Genomic DNA, 17,518 nt, shown 5'->3' on the forward strand with positions numbered 1-17,518 from the left:
ACTGACTGACTGACTGGCTTTCTAACTGGCTGACTGATTGACTTGCTAAATGACTGGCTGACAAACTGGATAACTGGAAGACTGACTGACTGACTGGCTTTCTAACGGGCTGACTGACTGACTAACTTGCTAAATGACTGGCTGACTGAATGACTGACTGACTGGCTACTTGATTGAATGACTAGCTGATTTGTTGGCTGAATGACTGGCTCCCTTACTACTGATCAGCTGACTGGCACTGACTGACTGATTGACTGGCTGCATGGCTCTCAGGGTGACTGCCCACCACGACCATCACCACCACCTCCGTAGCGGTCCACTTCATTCATGTGTGTGTGTGTGTGTGTGAGGGAGAGGCCCACCCCTAGCCCCGCCCCTCCTCCTTTCCCTACCTCCTCCCTACCACCTCCTCCTCCTCCTCCCGGCACACGTTACGAATTCCACACAAACTCTTGAGGCCAACGGTCCTTCCTTCCTCACTGACCACCGCCACCACCACCACCAGTCAACACCAATTACACTCACACACCGGCACCAGTCACCTCCACTATCACCACCATCATCACCACCACCACTCACACAACCCCCATCACTGATCACCTCCACTCACATACACACCACCTCCACCACCATCACCATTCACCTCCACCACCCACCCACCTTGCGCTAAACACCACCAAAACACGTCAGAACACCTCCTTCGCCGCCGTCTGCAGTAGGAATCCAAGGGAGCCGCGGGCGAGGCACAATCAATATTCGCTTCAAGACACAATTATCAAGTCACGAGCACTGTCAAGAGGATGCCAGCGGGGCCCTCGGAGCGGCGACACACCTTCCACGCACGACACTCAACTAGCAACTGATTTCCGTGGAGCGACTGGCCAGCCTCGGGAGTTTTCTGAGCGGGCGGTATATTTCAGACGCCTCCACCACTCACATCAACTATTTCCAAAGCCCGAAAATGAGGTTAATCGAATTTTTATTACGGGTTTTTCACGTCCATGGTATAGAAGAAGAGTCACACTACCACCAGGGGCATGAAATTACCCCTGGATATGCCCGGAACGCCTACGAATGCCTTGTCAAATAGGTGAAGTTGGATGCAGAAAGGTTGGACACTACGGGCTGGGAGTGGGTGAGGTTGGCAGAAGGCACAGCTGAGGTGCCACACGCTTACGGACTCTCTCTCCCACTATTATTTGGCACCCTTGGGCACTGTGCCGCTGTATGTCTCATCTCAAATTAAGTTTATAAGCTCCATTTATCCCACCGAAGACACAGAACCAGTGCCACATCCTCCTGGTTGTTAAATAAATCACATCTTGCTTCCATGCTATAAAAGGTGTGATTTCGGCTTTCATAGGATACCCAGGTCATGTTTCCCGGGTTTCAGTGCTTGTGGGGACTTGCTATGACGTAAAGAGAGGCTGCCACCGGATGTTCTAAGCCTCCCAGCATCCTACAGGACTCCCCAGGATATTTATACGTGCTACATGTCGTTTCTTCCTCGCTGGCACCCTCACCAGGCTTGCCAACCGCTCCGCCGCCTCCCCACCAGAATGGAGTGAGCCTTGTGGTGAACAGCGTCACTTCAGCATCAACGAACGGTCAGAGAGGCCAGCTGGGGTGCCTCTCTCTCTCTCTCTCTCTCTTGGCGGGACACCTTCACCCCAAACTCCTTTCTACACACACCTGTCTTCAGCACCACTATCACTTTCATCACCATTCAGGGCATTATCAACACCACTATCAGAACCACTACTATTACTGACTCATGTTTAGCTAGTGTGGGAAAGGAATGTGAAGAATTACTAAGAGGTAAATAATTCGTGGGTTTTGTTGTGGCTATTATTCCAAGGCTTTCTTGTATACCTACGCAGTTTCTTAGACCACACTTGAGAAGAAGAAAAATATTCCCTCCTCCTCCTCCTCCTTGTCCTCTTCCTCCTCCTCTCCTCCAGTGTCAGGTTAATGAAATGAGAACACCTTGACGCTCCCGACGAGGCGTAACACACACAAACACACACACACACACACACACACACACACGGTAGCGGCTACCTCCTGCCCCCCTAGTAAGCTGCTCTCTCGGACTTTTGAACTTTAATATATATGCAAATACACCGCCGTCTGGCCGTGCGGGGCATCAATGAGCGTAGGCCGTGACCGTTAGCGTAACACACACACACACACACACACACACATTAAGGTGACTGGTTGATAGGTAAGGACAGGTGTGTAAATGTTAGCAGCAGAAACAACAACAGCAATAATGAGACAACAAAAATGACATAAGCATCAGCAGCAACAGGAACGTAAATAATAATAATAATAATAATAATAATAATAATAATAATAATAATAATAAAAATAACCTCCAGGTGTCAAAGTTTTCTCATATACAGACAAAAAAAAAAAAAATCACGTATAACAGATTCAAATAAAAACACACAACACATTCCAATTCTTTAACCCCCCCCCAAAAAAAAAAAAAAACGAATAAACAATCAAATAAACGGATGAAAAAATAAAAATGAAAAAGGTAAAACTACAAAAGAGTTAAAAAAAATAACTTTAGCCTCCTACCTCTTCTCCCTCCCCACGCACATTCACCCACGCCGTAATGAAAGAGAGGAAAAGGAAAAGAAGAATATATATCAACACTCCTACCTCTTCTCCTTTCCTATCCCCCACACGCACTCACTACACCATAAAATAAAAGAGAAGAGAAGGAAAGAAAAAATATATAAAGACTCCCACCTCTTCTCCTCTAACCTCGACCCACACCGTAAAAATAATAAAAGAGAAGAGAAGGAAAGAAATAATATATCAACACTCCCACATCTTCTCCTTTCCTATCCCCCACACGCACTCACTACACCATAAAACAAAAGAGAAGAGAAGGAAAGAAAAAATATATAAAGACTCCCACCTCTTCCTCTAACCTCTTCCTTTAACTTCCACCTCCCTCCGCACTTACCAACCCCATAAAAATAATAATAATAAAATGGAATAAAAAATTAAATACTCAAAACAACACTGCAAAAACCAAAACCATTAATTCCCACCCACTCAAAACTAAAATGAAAAATTAAATAAAAACCACTATAACTCCCACCCTTTCCCTTCTTCCTCCCCCAAAAAAACACTCACCCACCCAACCACTCCATAACATTAGAGTAAAACAAAATAATAGTAAAAACAGAAAGAAATGAGCAGCCAGGCACCCCACCAGTACGCTAACTCCGCGAAATAAGGTAAAAAAAAAATAAGACCCAGCCCCCCTCAGACCACTACCTGAAAAATAAAGTAAAAATATAATAAAAATGGAAATGAAAATAACTCCCGCACCACAGACAGCTACCTCTACGAAATAACGAAAAAATATAGCACCCCAGCACCACAGAAAGCTAACTCTACGAAATAAAGAAAAAAATATAAACAAAATAATGAAAAATAAACATCCCATGACCACAGAAAGCTAACTATCCGAAATAAAGTAAAGATATAATAAAAAAAAAAAAAATAAATAAACACCCCATCACCACAGAAAGCAAACTACGAAATAGGATAAATATAAAATAAATAATAAAAACAAAATTAACGCCCCAGCACCCCTCAGAAAGCTAACTCCCCAAAACAAAGCAAAAAATAAAATAAAAATAATAACATAAATAAACACCCCAGCACCCCAGAACGCCAACACACGCGAACGCACATATTAATAAAATCGGAGGCGGCGGTGTGACTATTCCTAGCTAATGCCCCGACCTCGTCCGTCCCCGGGGTGATGAATATTAATGATAATGATAATGGTGACGGTGTTAGTGAAGATTATATACTGCATGAGGGGGGAAGGGGGGAGGAGGGAGGGGCTTTGAGGGAGAGGGAGAGGGAGGAAAGGGGAGAACAAGAGACACAAAGAGAGATAGACAGATAGATAAATACATGTAGATAGATAGAGAGAAGAAAGGAAAAAAGAAAGAAGAGTAACAAAGAAAAATACAGAAACGAAAAAAGAAAGAGAAGAAAGAAAAACAGACATAGATATGGAAAGAATTAACAAAGAAAATATAGAGAGAAATAAGCGGAAAAACTGAAACAAAGAAAGGAAGGAAAATTTTTAAAGATATATAGGGAGAGAGAGAGAGAGAGAGAGAGAGAGAGAGAGAGAGAGAGAGAGAGTGTGTTCAATAAGAATTTAATAACACGTGCCACTCCCAAATTTGATCCTGACATAACATCATGAATCACTTACTATAATATTTTTTTACAACAATTTTCGACCCCATAAATTTATTTTCGACGTTAATCTAATCCTCTTCAGTAATAACCAATCGTAAACAAATAAACAAAACAACAAAACAAAACAAGAACAAAATCAGTAAACAGGGAAATCATACAGGTAAAGAAATTGATGATGATGACAATAATAATAATAATAATAATAATAATAATAATAATAATAATAATAATAATAATAATAATAATAACAAACATACCTGGGCTTCTACCTTCATTACGAACATTAATTAGAGAGAGAGAGAGAGTAGGGGGGGTGGGGTGAGAGAAAAAGCAGGTGGGAGAGAGAAAAGTGTGAAAATCGTGAGAAGGGAGAGTGGAAAATGATACTGAGAGAGAGAGAGAGAGAGAGAGAGAGAGAGAAGAGGGGAGAGGTGTACAGCTGACTTGAAATTTTAAACACTCACGCGCAAACGCTTACCCTTCCTCCTTCCCTTCTCTCCCTCTCCCTCTCTCCCTCCCTCCCTCCCTCCCTCTATGCCTCACCCTACCTTTCCTCCCTCCCTCTTTCTCATCCTCAACAGGTAGGAAAGAGAACAGAGAGGGAGGGAGGGATGGGGGGAGAGAGAGGGAGAGAGTGAGGGAAGGAGAGGGAAGAAGGGAGGGAAGGAGGGGGAAGAAGAGAGGGAAGAAGGGAGAGGAAGGGAGAGGGAAAGGGAATCTAATGGGACTTTTACCTAAACTGTTCTTTTTTATGACACACACACACACACACACACACACACACACACACACACACACACACACACACACACACACACGCACATGCACGCACACATACACGAACTAATGCATAATTTAACTAAATCTCTCTCTCTCTCTCTCTCTCTCTCTCTCTCTCTCTCTCTCTCTCTCTCTCTCTCTTCCTACGTTATTTGCCTTGTTCATCCCCCCCCTCTCACTGTACCTGGCAACACACACACACACACACACACACACACACACACACACACACAGAGGTTGCAGCAAATAATCAATACAAGTGGAAGGGTTTGAGAGAGAGAGAGAGAGAGAGAGAGAGAGAGAGAGAGAGGATAAAAACACGAATAAAATACAATAAGGGGAAAAATACTGTAGCCGTTTGCATTTTCCTGAACTTCTAATGCATAATTTAACTAAATCTCTCTCTCTCTCTCTCTCGGAGGCGCACCTTATTTCACTAGACACTCTGAATACCAAATAAAAACACGAGAGAGAGAGAGAGAGAGAGAGAGAGAGTTGGCTCACACGAGGAGGATAAGGCTTCACACAGACTGCTGAGAATGTACATATAAAGAACATAATTCTCTCTCTCTCTCTCTCTCTCTCTCTCTCTCTCTCTCACGTCAGCCATCCACACACACACACACACACACACACACACACACACACACACTAATAGCCAAGCAAACAAAAATCAGACTTCATATTATAAAGAAAATAATAAAATACACTAACAAATAACAACAACAACAACAACAACAACAAGCTCTACACACAAAGGTTTCCGGAGCGAGAGTTGACAAAAAAAAAAGAGAAAGAAAACAATAACAATGAAATCACCCAACGAAAATAACAACAGAGAGAGAGAGAGAGAGAGAGAGACTTGCCAGCAGGAGGAAATAACCTTTTACCGACAAATGACGAAGGAGAGACAAAGAAAAGATTAAAAAAATATATTACAGATGCAAGAATACAAACCAACACACGCACGCACGCACGCACAAAGTCATCGGGGGAAACAAATGACTGTCAAGGTTCATAAAAGAATTGAACTCCACGTCCTTGATTAAACTGAAAGAGCAGACGATCTTATAAAAAATAGTGAGGGAACAGTAATAGTCACACAATTAACATATCAGACAAAAATACTTAACTAGGAAAGAGTGACGGAGTGAATAGAGAAATAAACTTAAAATAACACGCAAGCAGGATAAAGAAAGAAGCATACATAGAAATTAACTTAGAAAATAAACGTAACCAGTAACAAGAAAGCGGTAAATGTGAATGAATAAATAAATGTAAATTACGTAACCAGGAACAGGATTGGAGTAAATAAACAAATAAATGAAGTTAGAAAAAGCAAAACCAGGAGTAAGGAAGAACAGAATAAGTAAAGAAACCAAGTAGATAAAGACAACCAGAAATAAGAAAGGAATAAATAAATAAGGAAAAAAAATAGTAAAAAAAAAATATATGTACAACCAAAAAAATATATAAAGTTAGCAAAAAAAAAAAAAAAACCCGTAAATGAAGTAAATAAATAAAACAATTAAGCTGATAAGAAAAATAATAGGCCTACACGGAAAAAAGTAATACAAAGGAATTATACACCACAAAACTTATTGAAAATATAAAAGAATAAAGTGAACGAATAAAGGTCTCATAAACTTGCCATAACTAATAAGAAAAATATATATAGAAAAAATTAGTGAAGAATGATGATAGGAATGAGAAAAAAAAGATAAAACAAAAGGGAATTATATACAACAAAACTTAGTGAAAATAGAAGAATGGAGTGAACGAATAAAGGTCTCATAATCTTGCCATAACTTATAAGAAAAATATATATAGAAAAAAATAGTGAAGAATGATGACAGGAATGAGAGATAGAAAATAAAAAAAGAGATAGAAAAGGGATGAGGATTAATATACCAACGATTTCAAAAGCCCCTGTGCATGATAACATATACGACGATGATAAAAAAAAATATATATATAAAAATGTGAAGAATGATGATAGGAATGAGAAAAATAAAAATAAAAAAATAAAAAAAAGGATGAGGATTAATGTACCAACAATTTCAAAAGCCCCTGTGCATGATAACATATTCGATGATGATAATGATGATACGTAAATGACAAAGAAGATAGTTACTGATAAGGATGAAGCAAGGATTAAAATAGAGATTAGGAGTTACGAAAAAGGAGATGGAAAGTGAAATGATAATGTAATTGAATCTAAACATGACGATCTCGTTATCTACACACGAGAACTAATACGAGGATAAAAAAATGATGAAAAAATAAAAAAGAATAAATCAATGAGAGAGAGAGAGAGAGAGAGAGATTATGTTCTTTATATGTACATTCTTAGCAGCGTGTTTGAACCCTTATCATCCTCGTGTAAGCCAACTCTCTCTCTCTCTCTCTCTCTCTCTCTCTCTCTCTCTCTCTCTCTCTCTCTCTCTCTCTCTCTCTCAAAATAAATAAATAAATATATGCAAATGGAAAAAAATGAATAAATAAATAACAGAACACATATATTATAGAGAAGAGAACAGACAGACGGTAAGAAAAGAAAGACAGCCTGAGAAATAACTGATATGGAAGGACTCGAGGAAAGGAAGAAGCCGTTCACTAGAGAGATGACGTGACGAAATTAAAAAGAAACAAAAGAAACGTTAACAAGGAGACAGGAAACGTGTGAGAAGACAGGAAGGAGTGAAAACGTTTGAGAGAGGATGATGATGACGATGATGACGAGGAGGAGGAGGACTAAAACAAACGCAATGGCAAAAAAGAAACGCTAATATGAAACATGGGGAAGAGAAAACAAAAAGGGATGAAAAAAAAAAAAAAAACGTTTGAGACCTATGAAAATGATGACGATGATGATGACTAGAGCAAAAACAATAACAATAATAACACAAAAACGTTACTACTATGAAACGTTGATACTGAGAGAGGAAACGTGAGAAAGAAGAAAAGTTAAAAAAAAAAAAAAAGTTTGAAAGAGAATTATGAGGAGGAGGAGGAGGGAAAAAAAACCAATGACAATAACAATAACAAGAAAACGGTAATAGGAAACGTTAACATGGAAACAAAAAACGTGGGGAAGAAGACGACAGGAAAGAGTGAAAAAAAGAGAAGTTTGAATGACACTGATGATGAGGAGGAAGAGGAGGAAGAGGAAAAAAAAAACAATGACAACAACAAAAAAGAAAACCGTAATAGGAAACGTTAGAACTGAGAAACAGGAAACGTGAGGGGGAAGAAGACAGGAAGAAGTGAAAAAAAGAAAAATACGTTTAAAAGGAGGAGGAGGAAGAAGAGGACGACAAAAACAATGACAACAACAAAAAAGAAAACCGTAATTGGAAACGTTAGCACTAAGAAACAGGAAACGTGCGGAACAAAACAAAAAAAAAAAAAAAAAAAAAAAAAAAAAAAAAAAACGTTTGAAAATGACATGATTTTTCCTCTACTTTTTTTTTCTTGCCTACGACTTCAGCTCTCTCAAGACAACCCACCACCCGAAATAATTGACCTCTTTTGTGACCTTTAATTTTCTTTTTTTTTTGTTGTTGTTGTTGATTTGTTTTGCCGAAGCAGCGTGTAGAGAGCATTTTTTTGTTTTGTTTTTGTTTTATGCCCTTGAGCTGCCTCCCTTGCAGAAAGAAAAAAAAAAGAAAAAGAAGAAAAATATATGAAGATGAAGATAAAAATAACAGTACACAAGCATGTATTAGGGCGAGTTGCTTCACTCATCCAGAAAAATGAGTTAACCATGCAGCATCTACACTCTTTCATCCCTCACGCTTTTAACTCTTCCATTAGAACCAGTTATTTACAGGCTTTTTTTATTGTTGTCCTCTTCTTTTGCCCTTGAGCTGCTTCCTTTACTGTAAAAAACAAATAAATAAACTAAATAAATCCGCAGAAAAATAACTAAAATAAAATCACATAGAAGTAACAATAGCCGTGAAGGGATGTGACCGGAACTAAAACAATGACAATAACAAGAACACGTTAACATGGAAACAAGACACGTGGGGAAAGAAAAAAAAAAAAAAAGACAGAAAAGAGTGAAAAAAGAAACGTTTGAAAGACACTGATAATGATGGTGAGGAGGAGGAAGAGGACGGCAAATTAAATGTTACGCTATTCCTGTGGTTTATATCTCCTCTGCCCCGTGGGGTTTATATCTCCTCTGCCCCGTGGGGTTTATATCTCCTCTGCCCCGTGGAAGTTGAGGGATACAGGTGTAGAAACATGGGGAAGAGAAAACAAAAAAGGGATGAAAAAAAAACGTTTGAGAGACCTATGATGATGATGACGATGATGATGACTAAAACAAAAACAATAACAAAAAAGAAACGCTAATATGAAACGTTAACATGGAAACAAGAAACATGGGGAAGAGAAAACAAAAAGGGAAGAAAAAAAAAGCGTTTGAGAGACCTATGATGATGATGACGATGATGATGACTTGAACAAAAACAATAACAATAATAACACAGAAAGAGGGGACGGGTCTGGCGCATCACATCCATCTTACAACGCCTGGTCACTTTCCTTTAAAATAGACGATAAACTTAACTATAAATTCTGCCTCCCGCCCATCACCGCCTCTCGCCTCGCCTCGCTCGCGTGGTCATTATACGTAATATCAGCACGTTCAATATTTAATGAGTGTGTACATTTAATCAGCGCCAGGTGTGAAGTAGCCTCGTGCCGTTAAGTAGCCTATATTAATTACAGGTAGTGGTAGTTGTAGTAGTGGTAGTAGTAGTAGTAGTAGTAGTAGTAGTAGTAGTAGTAGTAGTAGTAGTAGTGGTGTGGATGTAAATAATAATCAGAAGAAGAAGAATAAAAAGAAGAAAAAAAGAAGAAGAAAAAGAAGATAATCAGAAGAACAAGAAAAAGAACACGAGGTAGAACAACAACAACAACAACAACAACAACAACAACAACAACAACAACAACAAAGATGACAACAATAACAATAATATAAAAAAAAAAATCACAAGACAAATACATACGATACCTTTCCCCTCCCCCCTTCCCCTCCTCACCGTCCCCCCACCACCCCTCACCCCCCCAAAAACACGTCAAAACAAGAAGAAAAAAACACCCCCCCCCCCAAAAAAAAAAAAAAAGACGCAAACCAATTACACGGAAGAGCAGAAAGACAAAAAAAGAAAGAAAAAAAAAGCAAAACCGTGGACATAAAAAAAATAAACAAAAACAAAAACGTCTAAATTACTGTCAATCTTACGAGAGAGAGAGAGAGAGAGAGAGAGAGAGAGAGAGAGAGAGAGAGAGAGAGAGAGACTGGAAGTGTGACGAAGAAGCCTAATTGAAAGTGTGATGGAACTGTCAGGAGGAGGAGGAGGAGGAGGAGGAGGAAGAAGAAAAGGAAGAAAGACTGTAACAACTCCTCTCTTTAGCTTGAATTAATTGAACTACTTGAAATATTTTAGTCAGACGTTTAATAATTATCAATCACACACACACACACACACACACACACACACACACACACACACACACACACACGCAAGCTATCATGGTTATCTGTCTCCTCGTATCAGTGGCGTTCGAACAAACAGACTAATGCAATCTAATCAAAAAATCACAATAGCCACTTACTCAGCCCACACACACACACACACACACACACACACACACACAGAATGAGTAAGAGTTGGTAAAATCGATAAATAGTTTGTATGTATGAATAATATATACCAAGGAAAAAAATAATAGAAAAATAAGTAAAAAAAAAAAAACTAAAATTGGTTGACTGTCGGAAGAAATACTAAAAGAAAAAAAGGAAAGAAAAAAACATTGTAATTATTAATCGCCCTATCAATCAATTATTCACTTAAAAGCCCTAATAAACAATAAACAAACGTGACATTACCCAGTGAACACAAAACGGAAGACGCAAATCAATCACACATAAGAGTCAAGAGAGAAAAAATAAAATACAAATAAAAAATAATAAAAACAGGCCAAAACGTCAACATCAAAAAAACATAAATAAATAAAGAGTAAAACAAAACGTGAACACAGAGATAACCATGTAAGTCCCCCCCCTGTGATGTGTGTTTGAGTTAGTTTACCCTCAAAACCCGTGCTCTCATACGTGTTGCAGTTTACGTCATTCCGCTAATATTTGCCTCCCCCCTGCCATGCATATAGACGTGTGTGGATGCGGCTTATGGTGTTGAAACGCCTCTAATTATCCTGCTTTGCTCATATTTATCGTGTTATATAAATGTTTACGTGATATGGTAATAGTAAAAACACAAGCGCACTCTCTGGTTTGCTAATATTGATCCCTCGTCATACACTAATATAAAAACGTGATGCCATACGTACTAGACTTCATTTAGCCTGATTTTCATTTAATATGTATCGCTTGTCAGAGGAGGAGGATGAAGAACAACAACAACAACAACAACAAAGATAATAACAATAACAACATAAAAGAATAAAAAAAAAACATTCACAAAAGACAAATACATACGATACCTCCCCCCCCACCCCCACCCCAAAAATACGTCAAAACAAGAAGAAAAAACAAAACAAAAAAAACATAAGCACATTCTCTTGTTTGCTAATATTGATCTCTCGTCATACATGATGCCATAGTTACTAAGGACTTCATTTAGCCTGATTTTCTTTTAATATGTCTATCGCTTGTCAAACACATATGTATACAATTTTCGACATTTAAAACTTCAACTTCACTAACTTTCAAAACTGTACCATTTATGTGATGCAATGCTAAAGACTTTATTTGACCTTATTTTCCTAATATTTATCGCTCGTCAAACACATAATTCTATACAATTTTCAATATTTAAAATTTCAACTTCACTAACATTCTGATATGCGCCACTTGTCATACTAATACAAACATGTTTCATATTAAAACAAATCTGATATACATGTTTTTTTCTCCCATTTATCACCTTCCGTGTGAACTTCTAGGTACAAGAATGATAAAACTCGTAAAAGTGATTCTGTACGATATTTTATGACGTACGATATGCACAACGCTTCCTCTATTCCTTCCCTTCCTTTCCTTTCCCTTCCTCTCCTCTCCTCTCAGACACACGACTAGTTGAATACACCACTTCCCTTCTCTCTCCATCCCTTTCCTCACCCCGTCCTCTGCCCCGCTGATATTTGTCACTGTTCCTGTAAAATACCGATGTTTCATATTAAAATAAATCTGATATATCTCTTTTTTCACTCCTTGATCACCTCTAATACGAATATCTATGCGCTGAAATGTTATAACTCGTAAACTAAGTGAATTTATACTATGTTTTAAGACGCATGCAAAACGCTTCTGCCCTTCTTCCCTTCCTTTCCCTTACCCTCAGACACATGACTATGCTACACAACTCCCCTTCTTCCTTTCCCTTCCTACCCTGCACAGCGCTTCTTCCCTCCCTCCCTTTCTTTCCTTTCCCTTACCCTCAGACACATGAATATACCACTCTCCTCTCCTTCCCTACTCTTCCCCTCCTCCCCCTCGTCCCTTCCCTTCCCCTCCAAGCTGACACATGCACGCCGCCGCCTCCCACAAACCCGTCCATTCGTTTCCCTTCTCCGCCAAATTGCAAAACGCCCATCTCTGCCGCCCCAATTATCCTCCTTGTGCTCCATTTCATGCCTCGTGCGCGCGCGTTCAAGCTACTGGACGTCACGCTGGTAATGGCCTGCCTTGCTCTCTGTCGTGAGTGCTTGGTCCTGACTCGCTTAAAAGTGCTTGTACGGTCACTCTTAAACCATGCATTTAGTAGTAGTAGTAGTAGTAGTAGTAGTAGTAGTGAACAAAAGCACGAAAAGAACATGTAACACAAGAGTATGACAAGAAACAATGACATCCCCGACTAGCGTGACACGGGGCGAGGGGGAGACGGGACAGGGAAGAGAGGGGCAGGGCAAAGCAAGGGAGGACATGGAAGGGAGGAGCAGGGCAAAGGAACAACAGGACAGAGCAGGAAAGTGCAGAGGAACAGTGGGGGAGGGTATGGAGGGGCAGAAAAAGAGCAGGGAAGGACAGGGAGGAAAGAGGCAGAGCAGGGAGGAGCAGGGAAGAGCAGGAAAGGAGAGAAGAGGAACAGCAGGGAGGGCAGGGAGTAGCAGAAGAGCAGGGAAGGCAGGGAAGAGAAAGAGGTAGAGCAGGGAAGGGCAGGGAAGAGACAGAGGTAGAGCAGGGAGGGACAGAGGTTTGGTCGAGGCTCAAGTGGCCGGCCTAAGCTGTGGCGGCAGTGTGGCGCGTCAGGAAGTTTTATGACGGGATCACAAGGCGCGCTGCGTGTCTAGTGTCAGGCACGACGCGCCCCGAGGCACCACCAGCACAGAAGCCGGGCGGGGAGTGAAGTACGCAGCGATAGGCCTTGCTCCCGCGCGGCCTACGTGATGTTGATGCTGAGGTTTGGTTGGATTTGCATATGTGGACACACGCCAGGAGGGAGACACGAGGGACAGAAAAGCAACAGAGAAATGGACTCTCAACTGTAGATTTATACGAAAACCAATTGGATGATTGAAACAGGATTGGCAGTCATGTTGTTAGTGCCAGCACGATACAAATATACATTCAAGAAGAGGAAAACCATGGACAGTGAAGTTAGGTGGGGTTAGGTTTTCAGGAGCTGCCTCTTGCAAACTCCTTATGTTCTTAAAAAAAATTGCTTCGCTTTTAAAATTGAGTTGATACCCCCGTCGATAATCTTTAATAAAAATGACTGATGAAGTGGGACAAGTGAGGAGGAGAGCACGAAGCGTTTGAGCTAAGAGGGTGACAGCTGTACACTCATGCCTCACCCGGGCCCGCATCACACGGCCTCGACTGACAGCTAACCAACAGCGTGAGTGGTTATGGGTCTGATGAGCACTTGAACTCTCAGGAAGGGACTATCAAGACACCTCTCCTTCCGAAAGTGACCTCTCTACTGGACACTCATCTCTGCATTCTTTTTATAGGAGCAATGCATATAATATTTTTTCTATTATTATTTATTTTTGCCTTTGAGTGATTCCTTAACTGTAAAAAAAAATTAACATCTTAGACTCACTGTAGATACTTCTCATAAATTTTATCATCATATTCAGTCAGTAGTTAACAATGCCGCGAGTGTATCCAATAACCTCTTAAATTCTATACTATATAGTAATCATAATGGTTCTTCATGTTACCTTTCCCTTTAACTCATATACATCCCACTGTTGAATCTTCTTTCTTTGAGTGATTGTGTGTATGTGGGTGGGTGGGGGTGGGGGGGGGGACAGGATAAGGATATAGGTATAGGTGGCATTTGTCTGTGTGAGTCACTACAAAGGCACTGGACTAACAACACTGCTGGCCTGACTAACCTTTCTTACTCTGATCCTCTGAGGTCCATATTCTTAATCTAACTTTACATTTAGATGAGGAAATGTTGACTTACTTGAATTTATAGGCAATTTGACTTTAACTGGCATTATATTTGGTGTATATAGCACACATTCTGGGCTACAACAAATCATTCACACCGGTTTAAACTAAAGGTTAACTACTGGCACATCCTTCACCAGCCTTATCGTGGTACAGTGATGAGGCTGGGGAAGTCCGTCAGGTAAGAGTACCAGGTAAAAGGAATGACACTCCTCTCAAAAAGAAGCTCACACTGCCACCCTCACCCTCGCCTTCATTCCACTTATGCACAAGACCGCCACCTCCACTTTATAAGCTCCTGAGGGAAGATGTTGTAGAATGACACATTTTATCGCATAACAGAGATAATGACTTCTTACGATACTCTTGAAGGGATGGGAACTCTGAGAAATTACACTTCCTGACAGGGATTATCTACATTTATTTATCTATTTATTTTATTTATTTATTTATTTTTTATTATTATTTTTTTTTTTTTACAGAATACTCAGCAGCATTTACTTGGCTATTCTGTCTGATGATGTACAAGATTTTTATTTCACTTTCATAATTTTCTTTTTCAATTTTGCTTAGTTTTATATATTCATTCAATACAAAAGTGTGTATATCTAATGAGAAGGGCAGGGAAAGGGTGGGATTCTGCAAACACTAAAATTTCACACAGCAGAAAAAAAGAAGAATTGGATGTGGCATGTTATGGTACAATGGGTGGATATGTATGTTGATGAGGAGGAGGAGGATGCAAATGAACTCAGCTGAAATGCCTGAACTCTCAATACATATAAGTCTCTGATAATTATTTTATATGTATTTTTTTAATAAAGATCTTCCCCTGCACATACCTATAAATCATCTATGCCCTTTCTGGCCACTACAAACCTCTTGACACAAGGTTGCCAGCACGACTGATCTTTACACAGACAGCATACCACTGATTTATGGACCACTTGACAGGGAGTGGAGTGCAGGGAGAGAGGCTCACCTTTTGGCATGTCTGTTGGGTCAGTGTAGGGAAGGGTGGGGCATAAGTCTGTTAATGTCTGCAGTAACACCATGGTACAATTACACCAAAGGAAAACAACATTCAGGAGGCAAGTCGACTGTCAGCATTCATGCACAGAAGTGCCACTTTTAAAACTCCTACTCTCTTTTATCGAGGTGAAGTTGGGGGCATATGCTATAGCTTCTTTAACCAGCAATTCATATATACCAGACCTGGTTGTGATATCAAATAAGCTAAGCCGCTGCAACCAGTAGGACTGAGTTCCTCATTTTGTGAGGAGACATTCATTCATTCATTTCATCGACGCCTGCCCCTAGGAGCTCCCACCAGGGGATGGCCATGGCAGAAGAGCTTCCAACTATCTCTATCCAAACCAAGAGGAGACGTTATTTTAATTTAGTGATGACTGGTTACTAATTTTTTCAGTGGCATGTCAATAATTTATTGGCCATAGGTTTTCAACTTAGCAATGATAGGTTACTATCTCTAGGTAGTCTAAGTCCAGCAGTAAGAGTAAATTAGCTTAAAAATAAGTTATTGTGGAATCGCATTTATTTTTAATCATCTGTGTTTTCATATTACAACTGAGGAATATGTGCTTTATTAGTGAATAGTATTAATAAAGGAAAATCTAATTTTCAAACTTTGAGTGACTGGCCCTATGTCCCAGGGTAACGAGTCATTTGCCGTCACAGGCTCAAAGGTAAATATGACTGAGATAAGCACCGAGGTCACGCGCAGCTTTACTGCATCCCCCCCGACTTCACTTTTACCCAACCACCTGCATGCCTGGCTGGCATGTCTCTCACCATACTGCGGATCATCCCCCTGCCATGCCCTGCCCCAGCTGGCCAGACTGCAGATCAGTGGTGGCCCCACCCAGTAGGAGAACCAAGTAAGAGAACCCAATAATTCAAATTTCGACCATGCTGTAATCAGCCTAACTTCATTCCCACCACTTCCCTCTTGAACACTGCTGCAGCCTGATGTCCCAGGAACTCAACTATCCCACATAGAACTAACAACCAAGAGAGTAACACCCATCTTAAAAAAAAAAAGTCTACCTGAGTAACCCCTTCCTTAGCCTAAATCCTTCCCTCCAGACACCTGTTACACGTGTACTCTTAACTTCGCCACTTAAAAAATCAATACCCTGGTTTTAACACTCCCAACACTTCCCCCCCAAAAAACACGTTATATCGGATCAACAAGGCAGAGAACACACAAAAATGGGAAAATACCATGAAAATAAAATCCTGAGTCGACCAAATAACAATAACTGAAGAAAAAACACAAAAATGACAGTTACTTTTTCTGGGGTGTGTCTCCCCTTAACAGTAGACTCCAAATACACGTTACATCAGACCAATAAGGCAGAGAACACACAAAAACAGGAGAATACCTTAAAAATATAATACTGAGTGGAGTAAATGATAATAACTTAAGAAAAAACACAAAAATGAGTTACCTTTTTCTGGGGTGTCTCGCATTAACAGTAAACTCCAAATACATGTTATATCAGACCAGCAAGGCAGAAAACACACAAAAACAGGAAAATACCATAAAAATACAATCCTGAGTGGAGTAAATGACAATAACTGAAGAAAAAACACAAAAATGATAGTTACCTTTTCTGGGGTGTGTCTCGCCTTGACAGAAGACTCCACACTGCCTGTTTCCACCGTTAAAGAAGTAAATCCACTGCTCCTAAAATTCTCACTCACTCACTGGACTTAGACCGGCTTTATTTGCTTATTTTTGGTCCATAAACACACAGACCGTCCACCCTTCGAACGTCAACCATCACAAACCTAAGTTTTCATCCTTTCCAACGGCGCACATTAATATATTTTCCTTTTTTCTATCGTGCCTGCCTGTAATGGTGTTTATTTTAGGATTGATGCAACTTGGCATTTTCAGATTTCTCCACTGGCTTGATGTGGTGTATTATATCTATTGCTGGTGCTGGTGTTGATATAGAGGTTTACTTGTATTCCTTATTTTTCTTCACTCCTATTATTTTATCATCACTATATAGTATCTTATAT

At 39.9% G+C, this 17,518-nt stretch overlaps 1 protein-coding gene across 9 annotated transcripts in view; it reads right to left on the reverse strand.

The window, feature by feature from the left end:
- The window catches only part of LOC127007879 (protein kinase C and casein kinase substrate in neurons protein 2-like), a 147,450-nt gene extending 130,171 nt beyond the window's left edge, over window positions 1–17,279 (reverse strand). For 3 of the 9 annotated variants that reach the window (XM_050879320.1, XM_050879322.1, XM_050879321.1), the window contains exon 1: window positions 661–870. The gene's annotated coding sequence lies outside the window, so the exon portion shown is untranslated. Of the gene's footprint in view, window positions 1–660; window positions 878–17,098 lie in introns of those variants that run through there. The other 6 variants (XM_050879314.1, XM_050879317.1, XM_050879319.1 and 3 more) reach the window with 4 other exon arrangements.
- Between the last annotated feature and the right edge of the window lie 239 nt (window positions 17,280–17,518).

This window comes from Eriocheir sinensis, chromosome 36 (genome assembly GCF_024679095.1).
Source record: "Eriocheir sinensis breed Jianghai 21 chromosome 36, ASM2467909v1, whole genome shotgun sequence".
Taxonomy (NCBI): domain Eukaryota; kingdom Metazoa; phylum Arthropoda; class Malacostraca; order Decapoda; family Varunidae; genus Eriocheir; species Eriocheir sinensis.